The following is a 26219-nucleotide window of genomic DNA, read 5'->3' as shown; positions in this document are numbered from 1 at the left end:
GACACTTGTCCCGAAGCCACTCCTGTGTTGTCTTGGCTATGTGATTAGGGTCGTTCTCCTGTTGGAAGGGGAACTTTCGCCCCAGTCTGAGGTCCTGAGCGCTCTGGAGCAGGTTTTCATCAAGGATCTCTCTGTACTTTGCTTCGTTCATCTTTGCCTCGATCCTGACTAGTCTCCCAGTCCCTGCCACTGAAAAACATCCCCACAGCATGATGGTGCCACCACCATGCTTCACCGTAGGGATGGTGCCAGGTTTCCTCCAGACGTGACGCTTGGCATTCAGGCCAAAGAGTTTTAATTTTGGTTTCATCAGACCAGAGAATCTTGTTTCTCATGTTTTGAGAGTCTTTAGGTGCCTTTTGGCAAACTCCAAGCGGCCTGTCATATGCCTTTTACTGAGGAGTGGCTTCCGTCTGGCCACTCTACCATAAAAGCCTGATTGGTGGAGTGCTGCAGAGATGGTTGTCCTTCTGGAAGGTTCTCCCATCTCCACAGAGGAACTCTAGAGCTCTGTCAGAGAGACCATCGGGTTCTTGGTCACCTCCCTGACCAAGGCCCTTCTCCCCCGATTGTTCAGTTTGGCTGGGCGGTCAGCTCTAGGAAGAGTCTTGTTGGTTCCAAACTTCTTCCATTTAAGAATTATGGCGGGCACTGTGTTCTTGGGGACCTTCAATGCTGCAGAAATGTTTTGGTACCCTTCCCCAGATCTGTGCCTTGACACAATCCTGTCTCTGAGCTCTACGGACAATTCCTTTGACCACATGGCTTGGTTTTTGCTGTGACATGCACTGTCAACTGTGGGACCTTTTATAGACAGGTGTCTGCCTTTCCAAATCATGTCCAATCAATTGAATTTACCACAGGTGGACTCCAATCAAGTTGTAGAAACATCTCAAGGATGAAAAATGGAAACAGGATGCACCTGAGCTCAATTTCGAATCTCATAGCAAAGGGTCTGAATATTTATGTAAATAAGGTATTTCTGTTATCTATTTTTAATACATTTATCTATATATATATATATCTTTTAAATATATTTTCCTTTATTAGTTTCCCCTAACCCTACAACCCCTCCCCTAATTAGAGTAAACTAATGGACAACAACACTCTACTTTCAGCTTATACATACTATATACATTTTATGGACACCATGTATTTTACAATAGTTATGTTTTGTTTGTTCTCAATTCTATCCTTCAGTCACCATCAACCCCTCCCATCTATCTCTGAATCCCATCCAGTTATATTTTTATTTTGCCATATATTTTTAACTGTGCTGTTTCACAAAAGCTCTGAACCTATATACATTTTATGGACATCGCATATTTTACATTAGTTATCTTGTTGTTGTTAATCCCACCCTTCAGCTCCACTCAATTCCTCCCATCTATCTCTTAACACAATCAATTTTTTATTTCTATTTGCCATACATTTTTCAACTGTGCTGTGATGTTTATACAAAATTATTGTAACCAATAGAATGTTATATACAGTTGAAGGCGGAAGTTTACATACAGTGGGGAAAATAAGTATTTGGTCAATAACAAAAGTTTCTCAATACTTTGTTATATACCCTTTGTTGGCAATGACACAGGTCAAACGTTTTCTGTAAGTCTTCACAAGATTTTCACACACTGTTGCTGGTATTTTGGCCCATTCCTCCATGCAGATCTCCTCTAGAGCTGTGACGTTTTGGGTCTGTCACTGGGCAACACGGAATTTCAACTCCCTCCAAAGATTTTCTATGGGGTTGAGATCTGGAGACTGGCTAGGCCACTCCAGGACCTTGAAATGCTTCTGACGAAGCCACTCCTTCGTTGCCCGGGCGGTGTGTTTGGGATCATTGTCATGCTGAAAGACCCAGCCACATTTCATCTTCAATGCCCTTGCTGATGGAAGGAGGTTTTCACTCAAAATCTCACGATACATGGCCTCATTCATTCTTTCCTTTACACGGATCAGTCGTCCTGGTCCCTTTGCAGAAAAACAGCCCCAAAGCATGATGTTTCCACCCCCATGCGTCACAGTAGGTATGGTGTTCTTTGGATGCAACTCAGCATTCTTTGTCCTCCAAACACGACGAGTTGAGTTTTTACCAAAAAGTTCTATTTTGGTTTCATCTGACCATATGACATTCTCCCAATCCTCTTCTGGATCATCCAAATGCACTCTAGCAAACTTCAGACGGGCCTGGACATGTACTGGCTTAAGCAGGGGGACACGTCTGGCACTGCAGGATTTGAGTCCCTGGCGGCGTAGTGTGTTACTGATGGTAGGCTTTGTTACTTTGGTCCCAGCTCTCTGCAGGTCATTCACTAGGTCCCCCCGTGTGGTTCTGGGATTTTTGCTCACCATTCTTGTGATCATTTTGACCCCACGGGGTGAGATCTTGCGTGGAGCCCCAGATCGAGGGAGATTATCAGTGGTCTTGTATGTCTTCCATTTCCTAATAATTGCTCCCACAGTTGATTTCTTCAAACCAAGCTGCTTACCTATTGCAGATTCAGTCTTCCCAGCCTGGTGTCCTTTGACAGCTCTTTGGTCTTGGCCATAGTGGAGTTTGGAGTGTGACTGTTTGAGGTTGTGGACAGGTGTCTTTTATACTGATAACAAGTTCAAACAGGAGCCATTAATACAGGTAACGAGTGGAGGACAGAGGAGCCTCTTAAAGAAGAAGTTACAGGTCTGTGAGAGCCAGAAATCTTGCTTGTTTGTAGGTGACCAAATGCTAATTTTCCACCATAATTTGCAAAAAAATTCATAAAGAATCCTACAATGTGATTTTCTGGATTTTTTTTCCTCATTTTGTCTGTCATAGTTGACGTGTACCTATGATGAAAATTACAGGCCTCTCTCATCTTTTTAAGTGGGAGAACTTGCACAATTGGTGGCTGACTAAATACTTTTTTCCCCCACTGTACACTTAGGTTGGAGTCATTAAAACTTGTTGTTCAACCACTCCACAAATTTCTTGTTAAAAAAACTAGAGTTTTGGCAAGTCGGTTAGGACATCTACTTTGTGCATGACACAAGTAATTTCTCCAACAATTGTTTACAGACAGATTAATTCACTTATAATTCACTATATCACAATTCCAGTGGGTCAGAAGTTTTTACATACACTAAGTTGACTGTGCCTTTAAACAGCTTGGGAAATTCCAGAAAATGATGTCATGGCTTTAGAAGCTTCTGATAGGCTAATTGACATCATTTGAATCAATGGGAGGTATACCTGTGGATGTATTTCAAGGCCTACCTTCAAACTCAGTGCCTCTTTGCTTGACATCATGGGAAAATCAAAAGAAATCTGTCAAAACCTCAGAAAAAATATTGTAGACCTCCACAAGTCTGGTTCATCCTTGGAAGCAATTTCCAAATGCCTGAAGGTACCACGTTCATCTGTACAAATAATAGTACGCAAGTATAAACACCATGGGACCACGCAGCCGTCATACCGCTTAGGAAGGTGATGCATTCTGTCTCCTAGAGATGAACGTACTTTGGTGCGTAAAGTGCAAATCAATCCCAGAACAACAGCAATGGACCTTGTGAAGATGCTGGAGGAAACAGGTACAAAAGTATATCCACAGTAAAACCAGTCCTATATTTACATTTAAGTCATTTAGCAGACGCTCTTATCCAGAGCGACTTACAAATTGGTGCATTCACCCTATAGCCAGTGGGTTAACCACTTTACACATTTTTTTTTATTTAAAATTTTTTTTTTTGGGGGGGGGCGGGGGGGTAGAAGGATTACTTCATCCTATCCCAGGTATTCCTTAAAGAGGTGGGGTTTCAAATGGTGAGTGACTCCGCTGTCCTGGCGTCGTGAGGGAGCTTGTTCCACCATTGGGGTGCCAGAGCAGCGAACAGTTTTGACTGGGCTGAGCGGGAACTATGCTTCCGCAGAGGAAGGGGAGCCAGCAGGCCAGAGGTGGATGAACGCAATGCCCTCGTTTGGGTGTAGGGACTGATCAGAGCCTGAAGGTACGGAGGTGCCGTTCCCCTCACTGCTCCATAGGCAAGCACCATGGTCTTGTAACGGATGCGAGCTTCAACTGGAAGCCAGTGGAGTGTGCGGAGGAGGGGGGTGACGTGAGAGAACTTGGGAAGGTTGAACACCAGACGGGCTGCGCAATCCAGGAGTGAGCCGCGCCGGAGATGCCCAGCTCGGAGAGGGTGGAGAGGAGGATCTGATGGTTCACAGTATCAAAGGCAGCAGACAGGTCTAGAAGGACAAGAGCAGAGGAGAGAGAGTTAGCTTTAGCAGTGCGGAGAGCCTCCGTGACACAGAGAAGAGCAGTCTCAGTTGAATGACCAGTCCTGAAACCTGACTGGTTTGGATCAAGAAGGTCATTCTGAGAGAGATAGCAAGAGAGTTGGCTAAAGACGGCACGCTCAATAGTTTTGGAAAGAAAAGAAAGAAGGGATACTGGTCTGTAGTTGTTGACATCAGTGGGATCGAGTGTTGGTTTTTTGAGAAGGGGTGCAACTCTCGCTCTCTTGAAGACGGAAGGGACATAGCCAGCGGTCAAGGATGAGTTGATCAGCGAGGTGAGGTAGGGGAGAAGGTCACCGGAGATGGTCTGGAGAAGAGAGGAGGGGATGGGGTCAAGCGGGCAGGTTGTTGGGCGGCCTGCAGTCACTAGTCGCAAGATTTTATCTGGAGAGAGAGGGGAGAAAGAAGTCAAAGCATAGGGTAGGGCAGTGTGAGCAGGACCAGCAGTGTCATTAGACTTAACAAACGAGGATCGGATGTCGTCAACCTTCTTTTCAAAGTGGTTGACGAAGTCATCCACAGAGAGGGAGGAGGGGGGGGGGGGGGGGTGGGGGGGAGGATTCAGCAGTGAGGAGAATGTGGCAAAGAGCTTCCTAGGGTTAGAGGCAGATGCTTGGAATTTAGAGTGGTAGAAAGTGGCCTTAGCAGCAGAAACAGATGAAGAAAATGTAGAGAGGAGGGAGTGAAAAGATGCCAGGTCGGCAGGGAGTTTAGTTTTCTTCCATTTCCGCTCCGCTGCCCGGAGCTCTGTTCTGTGAGCTCGCAATGAGTCATCAAGCCACGGAGCTGGAGGGGAGGACCGAGCCGGCCGGGAGGATAGGGGACACAGGGAGTCAAAGGATGCAGAAAGGGAGGAGAGGAGGGTTGAGGAGGCAGAGTCAGGAGATTGGAGGGAGAAGGATTGAGCAGAGGGAAGAGATGATAGGATGGAAGAGGAGAGAGTAGTGGGAGAGAGAGAGCGAAGGTTGCGGCGGCGCGTTACCATCTGTGTAGGGGCAGAGTGAGTAGTGTTGGAGGAGAGCGAGAGAGAAAAGGATACAAAGTAGTGGTCGGAGACATGGAGGGGAGTTGCAGTGAGATTAGTAGAAGAGCAACATCTAGTAAAGATGAAGTCAAGCGTATTGCCTGCCTTGTGAGTAGGGGGGGACGGTGAGAGGGTGAGGTCAAAAGAGGAGAGGAGTGGAAAGAAGGAGGCAGAGAGAAATTAGTCAAATGTAGACGTAGGGAGGTTGAAATCCCCCAAAACTGTGAAGGGTGAGCCATCCTCAGGAAAGGAACTTATCAAGGCGTCAAGCTCATTGATGAACTCTCCAAGGGAACCTGGAGGGCGATAGATGACAAGGATATTAAGCTTAAATGGGCTAGTGACTGTGACAGCGTGGAATTCAAATGAGGAGATAGACAGATGGGTTAGGGGAAAATTTGAGAATGACCACTTGGGAGAGATGATGATTCCTGTGCCACCACCCCTCTGACCAGATGCTCTCGGGGTATGCGAGAACACATGGTCAGACGAGGAGAGAGCAGTAGGAGTAGCAGTGTTTTCAGTGGTAATCCATGTTTCCGTCAGCGCCAGGAAGTCGAGGGACTGGAGGGTAGCATAGGCTGGGATGAAGTCAGCCTTGTTGGCGGCAGAACGGCAGTTCCAGAGGCTGCCTGAGACCTGGAACTCCAGGTGTGTGGTGCGTGCAGGGACCACCAGGTTAGAGAGGCAGCAGCCACGCGGTGTGAGGCGTTTGTGTAGCCTGTGCGGAGAGGAGAGAACAGGGATAGGCAGAGGCATAGTTGACAGGCTGCAGCAGATGGCTACAATAATGCAGAGGAGATCGGAATGAAATGAACTAAACATCTGGGAAAGGAGAGAGCAGGCCTCCCTCACCAAAAAAATATAACTCTCCCAACTTCCACCTCAGAAACTATAATTGTTTCACTGAACCACCCGAATAAAACTCTCCCAACTTCCACTTTAGAAATTAGAATTGTTGTAAACTACAGCGGTTCAATGTTTCAATGAATAGACTCAACTTACTTTATTCAGCTAGCTAACTATGACGCCATAGCTAACTAGCATGCTAGCATCCAATAACACACAGTTTAGCACCAATACTTGGTTACAACAAACTACCAATAGTGTGTGAACACACTAAACAGATAATTTGTGTCCGTGTCTAGTTCTTTCATAACGCAGAAATGATTAAACGTTGGCTAGCTAGCACAAAGATATTGTATTTAGCTACTACAGTACAGCCAGCTGGTAGTGTTGGCTAGCTAGCAATGGCTGCTGTGTTGACTTTGTTTGAAAAAACGGCGTCGCTGCGAACGAATGTAGCTGGCTAAAAGGATATTGTTTTTAGTTGCTACCGTTGCTAATAGCTACTCGCCAGCTAATCCAGGAGGTGAGTTAGCTAGCTAGCTTCGTGCTACACCCGGCACCGCCGACTACAAAAGTAACCTACAATAACTACACAACAACTACCCACAACAGCCCACGATGCCTACCTATACTACTTAATAATATTCTGCCCACGATGCCTACCTATAATACCTAACTACAATCTAAATACATAGTTTAAGCCTTACTCGACAAAGCCCAAGCTATGTATAAAGCCAAACTGGCAGACTGCAATCAGTAGCTGTAATTAAGTACAGCAGCTACCAACCACCTAACGTTAATGCCTCGGATAATGAGGTTAGAAAAACAGCTGAATGGTGGCAGCTAGCTGGCTCAATCACAGGTACTCTTAAGCGTGAAATAACATTGGAAACAACTAACCACAGTTGCTAAAAGTTACCAGTAGCTACCCGCTAGCTAGCTAGCTAGCTTTGTTGGTCCAAGTAGTGGGTAGGCTAGCCTCGTGCTTCGCCGGGGTCCGCCGAATACAATACTTACCTACAATAATTACCTACAATAACCTACAATAACTACCTGAGTAAACTACCTATAATACCTAACTACAATACCTACCTACAATCTAAATACATGGTTTAAGCTTTACTCAACACCATATAAGAAGCCAAGCTTACCTCCTGCTAGAGAAAACACAACCTCTCCCGACAACCGCTCCCTACCGTTTTAAATGCAAATATCGACATAACCTGAAAGGCCGCTCAGTAAGGAAGAAGCCACTGCTCAAAAACGGCCATAAAAAAGCCAGATTACGGTTTGCAACTGCACATGGGGACAAAGATCGTACTTTTTGGAGAAATGTCATCTGGTCTGATGAAACAGAAATAGAAATGTTGGGCCATAATGACCATTGTTATGTTTGGAGGAAAAATGGGGATGCTTGCAAGCCGAAGAACACTATCCCAACTGTGAAGCACCGGGGTGGCAGCATCATGCTGTGGGGGTGCTTTGCTGCAGGAGGTACTGGTGCACTTCAAAAAATAGATGGCATCATGAGGAAGGAAAATTATGTGGATATATTGAAGCAACATCTCAAGACATCAGTCAGGAAGTTAAAGCTTGGTCAGAAATGGGTCTTCCAAATGGACAATGACCCCAAGCATACTTCCAAAGTTGTGGCAAAATGGCTTAAGGACAACAAAGTCAAGATATTGGATTGGCCATCACAAAGCCCTGACCTCAATCCTATAGAAAATGTGAGGGCAGAACTGAAAAAGCGTGTGCGAGCAAGGAGGCCTACAAACCTGACTCGGTTACACCAGCTCTGTCAGGAGGAATGGGCCAAAATTCACCCAACTTATTGTGGGAAGCTTGTGGAAGGCTACCCAAAACGTTTGACCCAAGTTAAACAATTTAAAGGCAATGCTACCAAATACTAATTGAGTGTATGTAAACTTCTGACCCACTGAGAATGTGATGAAATAAATAAAAGCTGAAAGAAATCATTCTCTCTACTATTATTCTGACATTTCACATTCTTAAAATAAAGTGGTGATCCTAACTGACCTAAGAAAGGGAATTTTTACTAGGATTAAATGTCAGGAATTGTGAAACTGAGTTTAAATGTATTTGGCTAAGGTGTATGTAAACTTCCGACTTCAACTGTATATGGGGGATACAACCATCCCAGCTCTGCAGATTTAGCTGCGAAGAGACCGAATCATTAGATCATTTGTTTTGGTACTGTCCATATGTAGCTTGTTTTTGGTCTTTAATGCAGGGCCAACAGACAAGTTCCTTACTTTTTCCCCCTTCCACTTGGCTCTTCCATTTTTGCGGTAATGCTGCAATTAGTTGGTTGTAATTTTGGGTAGAGCAGACATTTTCATATATTTTTGTTAGCTGCATGTGTGACAACTCCAGCAGTCCTATTTATGAAATAATTTACAAAGATTATACCTTTTAAAAAAGGTTGTAATCTGAATAAAGGGAAAAAGGCCATTCTTGAACATGGGGTGAGAAATTCTTTATAATCTGCTAGAGAACCAGCTCGGATTTAAATATACCTTCTTTATAACTGATGCCTTTAGTGAGAGGTCTAAACTTGAATATTTCATGTCTGCCCTCCAAATTCATATTCATTATATAATTAGGCCCGTTTAATTTTGTCTGGCTTACTGTTCTAAATCAAATTGAATATTTTTTTCTCATATTATATAAAACAGGTCGCTAGGTGTAGGCAAGACCATAAGCAAATAGGTAAACTGGGATATGACTAAAGAGTTAATCAGGGTGATTTTTCCACAAATAGACAGGTATTTTCCTTTCCATGGTAGCAAAATCGTATCTATTTTTGCTAACTTTTTATTAAAATGTATTGTAGTAAGATAATTTCTTTATTTCGGTATATGTATACCGAGTATGTCCACATCACCGTCAGATCATTTTATTGTTAAACTATACGGTAATGTAAAAGTTGTATTTTTTAGTGATACAATACATAATATAGTACACTTATCATAATTTGTTTGTAAACCAGAGAGGTTAGAAAAAGTATCTAGATCCTCTGAGTCTGTGGAGGGATCCAAATTGTGGATTTAAAAGAAAGCATGAATCATCAGCGTACAATGACACCTACTGTCGCGCCCTGACCTTTAAATGCCTGTTGTTTCTCATTGGTTTGGTCAGGGTGTGAATTTCTATGTGTATATCTATGGTGTGTATTTCTATGTGGACATTCTATGTTTGTAGATCTATGTTGGCCGGGTGCGGTTCCCAATCAGAGGCAGCTGTCGATCGTTGTCTCTGATTGGGGATCATACTTAGGTAGCCATTTTGCCTACCTATGTTGTGGGATCTTGACTCTGGTTTGGCTTGTTTGTGTGTAGCCATTGTGAGCTTCACGTTACGTTGCTTTTGTTGTTTTGTAGTGTGTTAAATTCGTTAATAAACATGTATGCATTCCACACTGCACCTTGGTCCAATCCTGTACTCAACGAACGTGACAGAAGATCCCACCACCAACGGACCAAGCAGCGTGGCCAGGAAAGCAAAAAGCCTGGACATGGGAGGAGATATTGGAAGGAAAAGGATCATGGACGTGGGAAGAGATCCAGGATGGTATGGATCGCCTTCCTTGGGAGCAAACAGAGGCAGCGAGGGAGAAAAGACGGTGACTCCATAATGTGAAACGACGAAGGAGACCCGAGAGGCAACCCCAAGAAAAAAATTGGGGTGGGCACACAGGATGGTCGACGAAGCAGCAGGAGGCCGTAAAAGGGCTGACTGTAGAGGAGGAGGCCGATATTTTAGAGGTCCTCCAAGACCTGCGGATCAGCAGTTTGAGAGAGGAGGCCACCACATTACGGGGGCTGATAGCGAGGATAGAGCAGGAGAGCTCCCTTCAAAAGGAGGTGCTGCAGGAGGCCCTTAGGGAGAAGGAATTAGTGGATGCACGGAGAGAGGAGCTGGTCAGGCAACAGAAGGAGCGTGTGTTCATTGAGGAACCAAGTTATGCGGAGATACGCCCAGTGCGTCCTGTGCCAACGCCCCGCACGTGCCGTGCGAAAGTGGGCATCCAGCCAGGACGGGCTGTGCCGGCTCAATGCTCCTGGTCTGCAGTGCGCCTCCACGGTCCAGTATATCCTGCGCCAGTCCTACGCACTGTGTCGCCAGTGCGCGTTCACAGCCCAGTGCGTCCTGTGCCAGCGCCCCGCACATGCTGTGCGAAAGTGGGCATCCAGCCAGGACGGGTTGTGCCAGCTTTACACTCCAGACCTCCAATATGCCTCCACAGTCCCGTACCTGCTCCTCGCACCAAACCAGTGGTGCGTGTCTCCAGTCCGGCACAGCCCGTGCCTGCTCCTCGCAATAAACCAGTGGTGCGTGTCTCCAGCCTGGTACGGCCCGTGCCTGCTCCCCACACCAAACCAGTGGTGCGTGTAGCCAGTCCAGTACGGCCCGTACCTACTCCCCGCACCAAACCAGTGGTGCGTGTATCCAGTCCAGTACGGCCCGTACCTGCTCCCCGCACCAAACCAGTGGTGCGTGTATCCAGTCCAGTACGGCCCGTACCTGCTCCCCGCACCAAACCAGTGGTGCGTGTCGCCAGCCCGGTACGCCCCGTACCTGCTCCTCGCACCAATCCAGTGGTGCGTGTCTCCAGTCCGGCACGGCCCGTGCCTGCTCCTCGCTCCAGACCAGTGGTGCGTGTTCCCAGCCCGGCACGGCCCGTGCCTGCTCCTCGCACCAAACCAGTGGTGCGTGTCTCCAGTCCGGCACGGCCTGTGCCTGCTCCTCGCACCAGACCAGTGGTGCGTGTCCCCAGCCCGGTACGGCTGGTGCCAGAGCAGTCCGCTCCACCGGTGTCAAGTCCAGCTCCGGTCAGCTGCTCCAGTCCAGAGCCAGAGCAGTCCGCTCCACCGGGGTCCAGTTCAGCTCTGGTTAGCGGCTCCACTCCAGAACCAGATGTCAACCCCTCTCCAGGGTCGGGGCCTCCCACACCAGTGTCCAGACAGGGCTTGGTGCTTCCCGGGGGGATTGCCGGTCCAGGCCCAGACGTCGGCCCCTCTCCAGGGTCGGGGCCTCCCACACCAGGGTCCAGACAGGGCTTGGTGCATCGTGGGAGGACTGAGAGGGGAAGCATCACGCCGAGGTCCAGACCAGACCAGGGGTGCAACGGGGAGGCAGTAAGGGAGAGGACGTCATGCCCGGAGCCGGAGCCGCCACTGAGGCTAGATGCCCACCCGGACCCTCCCCTGTTAAGTTAGGTTGTGCGGCCAGAGTCCGCACCTTTGGGGGGGTACTGTCACGCCCTGACCTTTAAATGCCTGTTGTTTCTCGTTGGTTTGGTCAGGGTGTGAATTTCTATGTGTATATCTATGGTGTGTATTTCTTTGTGGACATTCTATGTTGGTAGATCTATGTTGGCCGGGTGTGGTTCCCAATCAGAGGCAGCTGTCGATCGTTGTCTCTGATTGGGGATCATACTTAGGTAGCCATTTTGCCTACCTATGTTGTGGGATCTTGACTCTGGTTTGGCTTGTTTGTGTGTAGCCATTGTGAGCTTCACGTTACATTGCTTTTGTTGTTTTGTAGTGTGTTAAATTCGTTAATAAACATGTATGCATTCCACGCTGCACCTTTGTTTTAAAGCCCTTGATTTCTAACCCCTTGATATTATTGTTGGATCTGATTTTAATAACTAACATTTCGATGGCCATAATAAATAGATACGCCGATAGTGGAAAACCTTGTTTTACTCCTCTTGACTGTTTAATACTTTCTGAGAAGTAGCCATTATTTACTACTTTACAGCTAGGGTTACTATACATAACTTTAACCCATTTTATAAGAGATTCTCAAAAATTGAAATATTCCAGGCATTTATATATAAATTCCAGTCGGAAATTTATCAAAAGCCTTTTCAAAGAATACCAGGCCTGGTTTCCCAGATTTTTCAGAGTGTTCTATTGTTTCCAGTATTATCTCCAATGTATCGTCCATGTAAAAAACCTGTCTGATTAGGATGAATAATATTTTACATTTACATTTTAGTCATTTAGCAGACGCTCTTATCCAGAGCGACTTACAGTTAGTGAGTGCATACATTCCCCCCATGGGAAACGAACCCACAACCCTGGCGTTGCAAGCGCCATGCTCTACCAATTGAGCTACAGAGGACTAATATCCGACAATACCTTTTTAATTCTATGCGCTATGCATTTTGATATAATTTTTGCATCACAACACTGAAGTGTAAGGGGCCTCTAATTCTTTTAATGGACCAGATCTTTATATTTACCACTTGGATCCTGTTTCAGTAATAATGAAATCAGACTTTCTTGTTGAGTAACTGATAATCTACATTTTTTTGTAGGAGTGGTTAAAACATTCTAATAACGGTCCTCTGAATATATAAAAAAAAAGGTTTGGTATACCTCCACTGGTATGCCATCCAACCCTGGAGTTTTCCCGGACTAAAAGGCTTTAATTGCATCAAGAAGTTCCTCCTCTGTAATATGAGTCTTTCTGTACAGCTGTTAATTTTACATTTTTTATAGAGAAAAAAATCCATACAATTATCTTTGGTTAGTGGAGATTGTAGGTTACTTGTATTAAGTGGTCTGGTCTTTTCAAGATATGTGATTTAAATGATCATGATTTGTAGGATGCAATTGAAGGAATAAACATGTACAGTGCCGTGAAAGAGTATTTGCCCCCTTTCTGATATTCTCTATTTTTACATATTTCTGATACTGAATTATATCAGATCTTCAACCAAAACCTACTATTAGATAAAGGGAGCATGTGTTTACAAATAACAAAAAAAATTGTATTTAATTTATGTATTTAATTAACAAAGTTATGCCCCCTTCCACTCAATGACTGGTTGTGCCACCTTAAGCTGCAATGACTGAAACCAAATGCTTCCTGTAGTTGTTGAGCAGTCTCTCACATTGCTGTGGAGGACTTTTGGCCCACTCTTGCATGCAGAACTGCTTTAACTCAGCGACATTTGTGGTTATTCGCCAGACATAATCGTCCAATAACATTCAGTATAAAAATTATGCAAACGTAGAGAAAATTTGAAAAGCAAAATAATTTTTCACAGCACTGCAAGCCTTAGTAGCTTTACAGTATTCTAGGCTTTCTAAAAGCAGCTGCACACACTATTCCTTACAACGTACTGCAGGGTCGTCATGCACCCCAAAGATCTGAGGGGGCACAAAATATGTGAGGATGACTGCATTTTTCAAACACCTGAAACAGCTTTTTCCTGCAATCTAGAGCCACAATCATTATGCTTAATTCAATGTCAAAAATATGTATATTTTTCTGCATGTCCAAGCATATCTCTTGAGCTGTCTTTATTCTACTGACTGGTGGTTATTTTGAAAGAAACTAAATATGCTTCTCTGCATCTCTGTGTAACAGTACTCTTCTTGCGTTGTGTTATGAACAACCATCGACAAGGACTCCAGCATGTAGCACCAGTCACAGGTCATTCTACTCTCCGCATACGCGCCCTGGTTTGGCGCTTATTGACTGGGGTAACCATAGCTACCAAAAATAATACAAGTTTATCTCAACAGGAATACATGAAAATTACAATGCACAATATACTAATAATTTCACAAATGTACCTGATAGGGAAACAGCACAGATAGCACTTCATGCAATGCATCCACCACAGTTCATTCTACTCTCTGCACGCTCGCTTTACAAAATACATAAAACACCTCCAGACTCAGTGAATAACCAGCTAGCATTAGATGAGATTATATTAGACAAAATGCACCACAAATATTTACAATGGAAACACCACATCTCATGTACAATATTCCAACAATGTTTACAAACAAATTAATATAACTTGTACATTCCGATCTGCACGTAGGAGTATAAAAATCACTTTAACTTACCGCTGGTTTGGCGTTTGTTGACTGGGACGATTCTAACTCAAACACCGCCCCTCGTAAGCAAGCCACTCAAACCAGCCAGTAAGATTTCATGTTGAGTAGGAACCACCAATAATAACTCTGTTACATCTGCTAAAATCTGAGTAAAAGATTGATTCAGTACATTTAGTTATTGATTGCTTTTCGAAAGTCTACCAACCTTGCCAGCAGGCATGCCAGCTAAGATCGTTTTTACAGGACAAATCTGAGGGGGCACATGCCGCTGTGCCCCCTATGGGCATGACACCTCTGTCGTACTGTATGCTTAAATGTCTTTTTGATATACATTTTTTTTATACTGTTGCAGGCAGTGGTTTTCTCTGGTGGCAACCAGATCTGCTGCTTCGTGTATCTTGCTGTCATTCCACTCTGTAGGACAAGACTGACTCCTCCTCACAGAAGAAACTGCTGAGCAGGCAGCTTTACATTTTGGTTTTGGATTTTATCCCAAACTTAACAGATACTGTATGCAGTGAAGATTTAGGAGTTTTTTTTCTCTTTCATTCAGTCTAATTTTTGTTCCAATTTGAAGTAAGCTCACTAGGTGGCATGTGTATTGAATTGGAAACATTTCCCTCTCCCACAGCGCCATGTACACTGAGTCTACAAAACATTAGGAACAGCTTCCTAATATTGAGTTGCACCCCCTTTTGCCCTCAGAACAGCCTAAATTCATTGGGGCATGGACTACAAGGTGTTGAAAGCGTTCCACAGGGATGCTGGCCCATGTTGACTCCAATGCTTCCCACAGTTGTGTCAAGTTGTCTGGATGTCCTTTGGGTGGTGGACCATTGTTGATACACAGGGGAAACTGTTGAGCGTGAAAACCCCAGCAGCTTTGCAGTTCTTGACACAAACCGGTGTGCCTGGCACCTATTACCATACCCCGTTCAAAGCACTTAAATATTTTGTCTTGCCCATTCACCCTCTGAATGGCACACATACACAATCTCAATTGTCTCAATCCTTCATTAACCTGTCTCCTCCCCTTCATCTACGCTGATAGAAGTGGATTTAACTGGTGACATCAATAAGGAATCATAGCTTTCACCTAGACAGAGGGCACGACAAAGCCTATTCCCCCTCATGAGACTGAAAAGATTTGGCATGGATCCTCAGATCCTCAAAATGTTCTAAAGCTGCACCATCGAGAGCATCCTGACTGGTTGCATCACTGCCTGGTATGGCAACTTCTCGGCCTCCGATCGCAAGGCACTACAGAGGGTAGTGCGCTATGGCCCAGTACATCACTGGGGCCAAGCTTCCTGCCATCCAGGACCTCTATACCAGGCGGTGTCAGAGGAAGGCCCTAAAATTGTAAAAGACTCCAGCCACCCTAGTCATAGACTGTTCTCTCTGCTACCGCACGGCAGGCAGTACCAGAGCTCCAAGTCTAGGTCCAAAAGGCTTCTTAACAGCTTCTACCCCCAAGCCATAAGACTCCTGAACAGCTAATCAAATGGCTACCCGGACTATTTGCATTGTCCCCCCCCCCCCCCCCCCCCCCCCCCATAGTTTACGCTGCTGCTACTCTCTGTTAATTATCTATGCATAGTCACTTTAACTCTACCTACATGTACATATTACCTGAATTACCTTGACTAACCTGTGCCCCCGCACATTGACTTTGTACCGGTACCCCTTGTATATAGCCTCGCTACTGTTATTTTACTGCTGCTCTTTAATTATTTATTTTAATTTAATCTATTTAATCTATTTTTTACTTAACACTTGTTTTTCTTAAAACTGCATTATTGGTTAAGGGCTTGTAAGTAAGCATTTCACTAAGGTCTACACCTGTTGTATTCGGCGCATGTGACAAATAAAATTTGATTTGATTCACCTCGTCAGTTTATGTAATGGAAAGATGTTTTGTACACTCAGTGTATATCTCGTTTTTTCTGCAAAAACAGGCTACAGTAGCATTTCAATGTGTTCTTTGTAAAGGACTAAAGGAAGATCATTCCCTTTCCTCTGACAGCTAGACATGAATGAACATATGAGGAGGATAATCAGTTTGAAGACTTTCTTTAACCTTGCAACTTGGTGTTGTCATATCTCAGTGGGTTACAATGACAACAAAGTAATACCTATAATATGTTCCCTTCAGCTACCTACTGTAATGGTTGAAGACTAACAATTTATCCAGGCAGGGTGCAAATGCCTCCAAAGCAACATCCAAATGTTGATGCCAACATCCAATGTTGGCATCAACATTTTCAACTGTAACCAATCAAAGCCACATTTTGGGACTTAAGGCCAACAGCAAGGTACTGGAAGTCAGACAGTGTCACGATCGTCATAATGATTGGACCAAGGCGCAGCGTGATATGAGTACATACTTTTATTTTAGTACTTTCAAATACACAAAACAACAAAACAATACGTGAAGTCCTCGGTTATACAATACAAACCAACACGGAACAAGATCCCACGAATAACAAGTGCACACAAGGCTGCCTAAGTATGGTACCCAATCAGAGACAGCAAGCAACAGCTGATTCACGTTGCCTCTGATTGAGAACCACCCCGGCCAACATAAACACATACACTAGATCGTGAACATAGAACACAAAACATAGACACTACACACCCTGGCTCAACATAAAAGAGTCCCTAGAGCCAGGGCGTGACAGACAGGTAGCAAGACATTGAACTACTGCCCTCTGGGCCCAAGTACTGTATAGGTCATCTGCTTGCAGAAAAAACAGGACAATAATTTGTGCCATGTGCAATCACAATACAACTCGGGTTGGTCTTCTCATACTGTTTATTCTGTATATCACTGTTATGAATTTGTATTGTGAATTTGCTGTCGAATGTGCAGTATGTATTGTTCTTTTTCTTTTTAACACCATTTTATATGTGTACACAGCAACACATTTTCCCCACTGGGACAATAAAGTCAGTAAAGTAAAGTTTAGGTTGGGGGAAACAGAGCTACAGGCGGTGAGGCACTCCCGGTATATACAATGATAGGGGAAACACTGAATATACCACACCTTCTTAGTGTGCAAGGTCGATAGACAGAGCTGTTCCCAAGGTAGAATGTAGAGAGCCAAATGCCAACCCAGACGTGGAAGGAAGATTTGCAGTAATTTCAGCTCTCAGGGCTTGTTGCCAGCTGTCGTTGAATGTGATTTTGGTGCAACCCCGAGTGGTTGGGAATTGCATTCAGTCTATAAAATGGCACCATAAATCAGCCACTCCATTCAGCAAATTTAAGATAAAGCCAAGTGGAATATTGACTGAGGCCTCCTCAAACACCACAGGTATTAAAACACACTTGTCCACTCTTTAATCTCTCCTTAATGTCTCATCTGCCATGCAGGGTGGTGTTACGTTTGAACCCTAAATAGAACCAGTCGGTTCTATGAGAGGCAGTTGGCGGTTGGCTCGGCCGACTTGTCAAGAGGAAGTTGAAAAGGTCTGACCGTAGTTTGTTTACCCTGGCAACTAGAATAAACAAGAACAACAGCATCCCAGTGTAGAATGAAAGAGAATGGAGCAGTGTGTAGGCCTGTCATTATGAATGCATTCAGGATCCTGGGTTACATCCAGTCATTTTACACTGCTGAGATGTGTCTGTGTGTAAATGGAATACATGGGCAAAAAGTATTTTTTAAAAATACATTAGGCTTAACGGATGGTGTTTCACGTTTAACTAGTCATATGTACGGGATACGCATTGGAATATACATAGTCCAACGAAATGCTTACTTGAAGGTTCCTTCTTGACAATGCAACAACAACAAGAAGTAGTAACAAATAAGAGTACGAATGTAAAGTAAATGGCTCAGTAGAATATAATAGACATTTTAGCATAAGTATAATACAGGAAGGCACAATTTATAGTACAATATTTACACTTGTATTGGGGAAGGGGGGATGGGGGGCAAGTGTATAAATTGAGCAGTATAATAAGAGTCTGATAGCAGCAGTTGTGATGTGTGCTAAGGTGTGGAGAATCAGAGCAGATGGTCAATCCAGTTCAAGTGTTCAGCAGTCTGATGGCTTGTAGATAGAAACTGTCTCATGCTCTGATACTGTCTGCCCGATGGTAATGAAGAGAACAGCCCACCCGCTGGAGGGCCTTGAGGTTGTGGACGGAGCAATTCCCATACCAGGCTATGATGCAACCAGTCAGGACGCTCTCGATGGTGCAGCAGTGGTATTTGGAGAGGAATTTCTTCAGCCGCCTTAGGAAGTAGAGACGCTGTTGCGATCTCTTGACAAGAGTGGTGGTGTTGTTGGTGCATGACAAGTCCTTGGTGAGGTGGACGCAGAGGAGCTTAAAACTCGTCACTCTCTCTTCTACATTGATGTGGATTGGGGCATGTTCCCTCCTTTGCTTCCTGAAGTCAACAATCAACTCCTTTGTTTTGCTGACGTTGAGGGAGAGGTTGTTGTCATGACACCACAATGCCAATTCACTTACCTCATCCCGATAGGCTGACTCATCGTTGTTGTTGGTGTCATCAGCAAACCTGATGAAGTAGTTGGTGTCGTGCAAAGCCACATAGTAACGGGTGAACAGGGAGTACAGCAGAGGACTGAGGACACACCCATGGGGGGGGCCCTGTGTTTAGAGTCAGTGTGGAGTAGGTGTTGTTGCCAATCCTCAAAGCCTGTGGTCTGCCCGTCAGGAAATCCAGGATCCAGTTGCAGAGGGTGGTGTCCAGACCCAGGGCTCTGAGCTTGATGTCGAGCTTGGAGGGAACAATAGTGTTTAATGCTGAACTGTAGTCAATGAACAACATTCTAACATAGGTGTTCCTCTTGTCCAGATGTGTTACGGCCGTGTGGATCTGTTGGTGCGGTAGACAAATTGGAGTGGGTCCAGTGTGCCTGGCATGCTGGCCTTGATGTGGGCCTTGACCAGCCTCTCGAAGCACTTCATGATGAACGAGTTGAGCGCGACGGGGCGATAGCCATTTAGGCATGTCACCTTGTTTTTCTAGGGCACTGGGTCTCCTTAAAGCAGGTGGGAACTACAGCCTGAGACAGGGACAGGTTGAAAATGTCAGAGAAGACGGCCACCAGCTGGTCAGCTCTAAGGACGCGGCCAGGGATGTCATCTGTGCCGGCGGCTTTGTGAGTATTCACTCTTTTAAGAGTTTTTCTCACGTCAGCCTCGGAGAGCGAAGCACCTGGTCGTCCAGAGCAGCAAGAGTCTTCCTGGATGGCTCAGTATTGTCTATCTTGAAGCGAGCATAGAACGTGTTAAGCTCAGCTGGATTTTCTTTAGTAGTCTGTGATAGTCTGTAGTCCTTGCCACATGCAACGCAAGTCTGAGTTGTCGAACATCAATTCAAGTTTGTCTGCATTGTCTTTTTGTGTCCCTAATGGATTTGCGGAACTCGTGTTTAGCAATGATGTTTGGATTTTTATAGGTCAGTGCACCCTAACTTCCCTAATTGCATTAGCTACTGTTATTGAATATGGTTTATTGCCAAATTCTGTCAACACTGTCATAAATACAGACACACTCTTACACAAGGTATGAAATTGAGCACTCAACCACCGCTAACCAAACATAGGTTCACTCACTTAGAGAAGGGAGAATTATTCCTTGTCTTCTTTGTAGAATGGTGGTCAGGTTCAGACGGAGGGCTAGGGTTTTGGACAAGGATAAAATACAACAGTTAAATTCAATCATACTTCACCATAGCATCACTGGAAAGTTAGTTAGTTTCCCTCAGAAAACGTTCACAGTGCAAGAGGTTAACTAATTCATTTTTTGAGGCAAGGCAGATCAGCCAAGGGAGCATGAGAGACAAGCTGAGAGAATTGATCAGCGTCAGAATTTTCATGATCTTTCATCTGTTTGAAGCTGGGGACTAAAATATTTGGAGAGGTCACACTCCCAGACTCTCTGAGAAAAGACCTCACATTTGTTGAAACGTGTCTTATTTCACAAGGGACTGATGGGCATCAATTTCTGGCATTAGATAGCCTAAAAAAATAAATCAAATTTAAATGTGATTCTCTAATTCAGTTGAGTCATCAATAATGATAATTTAAACCTGGTAATTTGACAGAGTAATAACAGCTTTCCAGTAATCATCTGCACACATAAACAAGATTTGCGTCTTGGGGGTCTGGTTTGATGTTGGTGTGTAATGTTCGCTACATCATATTCTGGCAGTTATGGTTGTTTGTTCCTCTTCACTCACCGAAGTTGAGTTATCTTAAAAATCCTGAGCCACCATACTGTCTTTGACTTTGGCTAAAGGAAAGATAGTTGTCTTTGTGATGCTAACGTTAACTCAGAAATGTGTGGATGTTTGAGTTGGATAAAACCCCAGTCTCGTTCTTTCAACATAACATTGGCGATGACGTATTGTATCTATGTCACGTTCGTTGTCTCATGTCAGTCAAACAAGTCCAGAGGTGTTGTGTGCTAATGACTCAATTGGGTAGTTCTGCAGTCTGTAAAGAAATGGGTGGGCTGTAGGTTGATTTTGCTTCTACGATTGGATAGCGTGCAGCTATGCAAGCGTGCAGCTGTGCAGCATGCTCAGATGATTTGGGTCCCGTGTTAGTGGGCATATGGGCATGATTGAAATCTAAACCCAACCCTAAATTATCCTAGGAAATTGGTGACATCCTCGATTCCTTAAATCTCACAGAACACAGTTACTGACTTTATGACCAAAGCTTTCCTTACTTACACTTTTTAGTCAAATTTGGCACTATAATTTATGTTCATGACTACTATTGATGCCACATAGGCCCTGTTCAACCAGAGAAGTCGTATTTTGAGGGTTCAGCTTCTCTTTAAGATATTTGGTACAAACATGCATCACCAAACCTAGTAATTCTCACCATTTATTTTGGTCATGGCCACATGAATGGTCTTCAGTACAACGGCACCAACTGACTCCCCTTCTCCTCTACTGTTGCTATTATGAAACTGATGGGCCTCTCAATCTGATTGGCCAATGATTTATCATTTGTCTAGCAATCGGTTTGATATTTGTGTTCTGATTTGACAGCATGGGTTCAGAGCCTCAGATTACTCTCTTCCCATTCGCTAAAGCCCTGTGTCGTCCCAGCTCACCTCGCTGTTCGGCCGTCATTTTTGTGGCTGAGGAGAACAGAGAACAGCGCAGCTGCTCGATCTGTTATCTCTGTTTAGCAGGAATGTCTCCTAATCAAGCGGTGTGTAGCCGGGACAGGTCCACATAAATCATCTTAATTCAACTGCTCCACTGGAGCCTGCTGGAACCAGAGCCGAGCAGAGCAGACCAGGGCTCCACTGTTGTTTTACAATGTGTTATGCATACTCTCCTCTTCCTTCATTTCCAAAAATGGATTGCTATCTTTTCTACGGTTAATATTCCACAGCACCATTCATATTGTTCTCTGCCACAGTTTTAAGTTGCATTGTGTTGAATCCTCTCATTTCCTTTACTTCATAAAAAAAAACAATATCACTTTTCTACATTTGATATTGCACAGCACCATTGATATTGGGACATAAAGACAGATGTACAGTCAGGCCCAGAATTATTGGCACCCATGATAAAGATGAGCAAAAAAGACTGTATAACATAATAATCAAAATACTGAGCTATATTGTATACTAATAGAATTGCTCAGAGAAATACATTTTGTCTTTGCGAGCATAATGACACTGAGCCTTTTTCTAAAATGTTTTGAGATTGAAGAACAGATTGGGAGGGATCTTAGAACATTCCTCCATATCTTTCCAGATCCTTGATATCCTTCGTCTGCACTTATGGACTGCCCTCAAATTCAAACCACATGTTTTCAATGGGGTTCAAGTCCGGACACTGAGATGGCCATTTTAAAATGTTGATTTTGTGGTCAATTAACAATTTCTTTGTGGATTTTGATGTGTGCTTGGGGTTATTGTCTTGCTGGAAGATTCACAAGTTTCAGCCCCCTGGCAGAGGCAACCAGGTTTTTGGCTAAAATGTCCTGGTACTTGGTAAAGTTCATGATGCCGTTGACCTTATGAAGGGCCCCAGGATCAGTGGAGAAAATACAAAAATAACCCCATAACATCAAAGATCCACCACAATTACAGCAGAGATGAGGTATTTACTGTATTCATTGTTCTTTCGAAGGTCAAACCCACTATTGGTGTGTGTGTGGCCAAAGAGCTCTATTTTCATGTCATCTGACCATAGCACTGCCTGGAGTTTGCTAAATTACATTGGTACATGGATTGGAACCGGTGCTATGGTTATGCACACCAATGGTTTGGTGGGTGGTTTGGGCCTTTATTTGTATTATTTATTTTATACAGTCATTGTTCATCTTTATCAAGGGTGTCAATTATTTCGGGCCCCACTGTAAATGGGGAAATATCAATAGAAAATGCCACAGATGTCAATCTCCTGTTGATTAATGTGAATGAATAGGGGTGGCAATTATTACCATTGGACAGAAATAATGAACACCACACGGTTTACTGTCCCACGTGGATGTGATCTGGGCTTGTGGGTTAATGTAGACCAGCTGTACCTGTACGTAGTCTCCTCTGAGCCACTAACAAGCTGGTGGATGTTCTGTTTCCTGTCTATGCAACTGAAGCACAGGAATACCTGCTGTAGGCAACAGCTGTAGGAGCTATGCCCTTACAGTGAGGGGTAAGGATATACCAGTGTCATTTGGCACATAAGGAAGTGCCTACACAGCTGGATCAAAGGCAGGGTCAACATGAAGTACATTGCCCACAGTGTGAACGACTACTGTACATTATGCCACCTGTTGTGACACAGTAGGGCTGCTTGGATTTCACACTGGCCATTCAGCATTCTGACATTATTCTGTATTTCTGAGCCCAAAGAAAGCATTCACATTGTGCACCTACTGCTATTGCCAAGTCGGGGATGAAATGAAGTCTCAGGTTTCCATGGTTGTGAAGTTAACTGACTGAAAAGGAATATGTGTTGTTTTTCATCCTTCATTTACTGTCTCTAGCTGGCGGAACATTGCAATGTGAGGAATGAGATATAGAACTCACAGACATAAAAGAACAGAATAAAGGGCTTCCGAGCGATTCTGAGAAATGGTAGAACATTCAACAAAAACCCAACTCTATTATGTAACTTTAAATTCAGATTCATGGTGCAATACACAATGTTCTCTCTCCTTATTTGTATGTGTAATGTATTCCTCCTAGGTAATTTGCATTGTCTAGACCTGTATACCTGTATTGGGATGCATCATCACACCTGAGAAGCCTTTGAGTCATTCTCCTCTTCACCAGATATATCAACCTTCAGCAAATACACTGAGTGTTCAAAACATAAAGAACACCTTCCTAATATTGAGTTGCCCCCCCCCCCCCCCCCCCTTTTTGCCCTCAGAACAGCCTAAATTTGTCGGGGCATGCTCTACGTGTCGAAAGCATTCCTCAGGGATACTGGCCCATGTTGACTCCAATGTTTCCCACAGTTGTGTCAAGTTGGCTGGATGTCCTTTGGGTGATGGTCCATTCTTGATACAGATGGGAAACTGTTGAGGGTGAAAAGCCCAGTAGCGTTGCAGTTCTTGAAACAAACCTGTGCACCTGGCACCTACTACCGTACCCCGTTCAAAGGTACTTAAATCTTTTGTCTTGACCATTCACTCTCTGAATGGCACACATACACAATCCATGTCTCAAGGCTTAAAAATCCTTATTTAACCCGTCTCCTCACCGTCAACTATACTGATTGAAGTGGATTTAACAAGTGACATCAATAAGGGATCATAGCTTTCACCTGGATTCACCTGGTCAGTCTATGTCATGGAAGGAGCATAAGAGCACTGAGTGTTCATAATGTTTTGTACACTCAATGTATATTATTATATTTTCCTAGCAGATTCTAACTTGTAAACAGACTAAAATGTCCTACAACCTTAGAGATACAGATAGCTATGTCAGCTAATGACAAATCAAGTGACTAATGTATAAACACAGTTACTAACAGCTAGGTCTACGTGATAAATTAATACAGTTTCATGTGACTATATGTTAATCTGAGCTGTTTGTAGAATTGTTCTCTTTAAATACAGTCGTAGGCCTATCACCCTTCTGCCTGTAGCGGCCTGGTCCTGAAAGCAGTGTATGAACGCTTGTCATGGTCAATCTGGAATCTTTTGAACTCTTTATTTTTTCCCCTCATGAGAAATGTGCACACCATCCATTATTATTGACTTGTGGTTGTACATTAAATCACTTTGCAGAGAGCTTTGCATTTAATTAAGAGAGAGCAAAGGCAGTGGAAAATTCCATATGTTTATCTCTGCAGCAAGCTTGAAGGCAAAGGCATTTCCTGGCTTAAGATTTCTGCTCCATTGAAGCACACCTTTTTTCCCTTTTTTCGCTATATACAGACCTTAAATACATGTTAGTAGCCGACACAGCTACAAATGAAATATGTTCCTTACTTTGATTGCGACTGTAAAATGTTTAATTCAAACATTTAATTACTATAAAGCGATTAAGCCAGTGCTCTCCCTCAATGTCAGGGAGTAAATTATTTTAATTCCCCCACATTCAGTCATGAATGTTGGGTGAACCGTCGGGACGAGACCTGTGTGAATAATTAGGAGCAGCTCAAGAAACTATAATGGTGACATCATTATTCTTATAAAGACCTAAATAACAGAGATGTCACGCTTATTATTTTTGCTGAAAATGGCCTACATATAGGCCTACAACATAAAAATGTATATATATTTTAATCTGGGTGTATACAGTGGCATGCGAAAGTATTCACCCACCTTGGCATTTTTCCTATTTTGTTGCCTTACAACCTGGAATTAAAATGGATTTTTGGGGGGTTTGTATCATTTGATTTACACAACATGCCTACCACTTTGAAGATGCAAAATATTTGTTATTGTGAAAAACAAGAAATAAGACAAAAAAACAGAACTTGATCGTGCATAACTATTCACCCCCCCAAAGTCAATACTTTGTGGAGCCAGCTTTTGCAGCAATTACAGCTGCAAGTCTCTTGGGGTATGTCTCTATAAGCTTGGCACATCTAGCCACTGGGATTTTTGCCCATTCTTCAAGGCAAAACTACTGCTCCAGCTCCTTCAAATTGGATGGGTTCTGCTGGTGTACAGCAATCTTTAAGTCATACCACAGATTCTCCATTGGATTGAGGTCTGGGCTTTGACCAGGCCATTCCAAGACATTTAAATGTTTCCCCTTAAACCACTCAAGTGTTGCTTTAGCAGTATGCTTAGGGTCATTGTCCTGCTGGAAGGTGAACCTCCGTCCCAGTCTCAAATCTCTGGAAGACTGAAACAGGTTTCCCTCAATAATTTTCCTGTATTTAGCGCCAAATATCATTCCTTCAATTCTAACCAGTTTCCTAGTCCCTGCCGATGAAAAACATCCCCACAGCATGATGCTGCCACCACCATCCTTCACTGTGGGGATGGTGTTCTCGGGGTGATGAGAGGTGTTGGGTTTGCGCCAGACATAGTGTTTTCCTTGATGGCCCAAAAGCTAAATTTTAGTCTCATCTGACCAGAGTACCTTCTTCCATATGTTTGGGGAGTCTCCCACATGGCTTTTGGCGAAAACCAAACGTGTTTGCTTATTTTTTTCGTTAAGCAATGGCTTTTTTCTGGCCACTGTTCCGTAAAGCCCAGCTCTGTGGAGTGTACGGCTTAAAGTGGTCCTATGGACAGATACTCCAATCTCCGCCGTGGAGATTTGCAGCTCCTTCAGGGTTATCTTTGGTCTCTTTGTTGCCTCTCTGATTAATACCCTCCTTTCCTGGTCTGTGAGTTTTGGTGGGCGGCCCTCTCTTGGCAGGTTTGTTGTGATGCCATATTCTTTCCATTTTTTAATAATGGATTTAATGGTGCTCCGTGGGATGTTCAAAGTTTCAGATATTTTTTTATAACCCAACCATGATCTGTACTTCTCCGCAACTTTGTCCCTGACCTGTTTGGAGAGCTCCTTGGTCTTCATGGTGCCGCTTGCTTGGTGGTGCCCCTTGCTTAGTGGTGTTGCAGACTCTGGAGCCTTTCAGAACAGGTGTATATATACACTGAGATCATGTGACAGATCATGTGACACTAAGATTGCACACAGGTGGACTTTATTTAACTAATTATGTGACTTCTGAAGTTAATTGGTTGCACCAGA

General features: G+C 44.0%; 1 protein-coding gene across 1 annotated transcript in view; it reads left to right on the top strand.

The window, feature by feature from the left end:
- LOC311150566 (acid-sensing ion channel 1C-like) overlaps positions 1-26219 on the top strand; it is a gene marked incomplete at both ends in the record, with an annotated part of 159095 nt that overhangs the window by 41880 nt on the left and 90996 nt on the right. The gene's annotated exons all lie outside the window — the stretch shown is intronic.

This window comes from Coregonus lavaretus, assembly GCF_964263955.1.
Source record: "Coregonus lavaretus genome assembly, chromosome: 23".
In the NCBI taxonomy this organism is placed as follows: domain Eukaryota; kingdom Metazoa; phylum Chordata; class Actinopteri; order Salmoniformes; family Salmonidae; genus Coregonus; species Coregonus lavaretus.
This window is presented reverse-complemented; position numbering and strand designations above follow the sequence as displayed.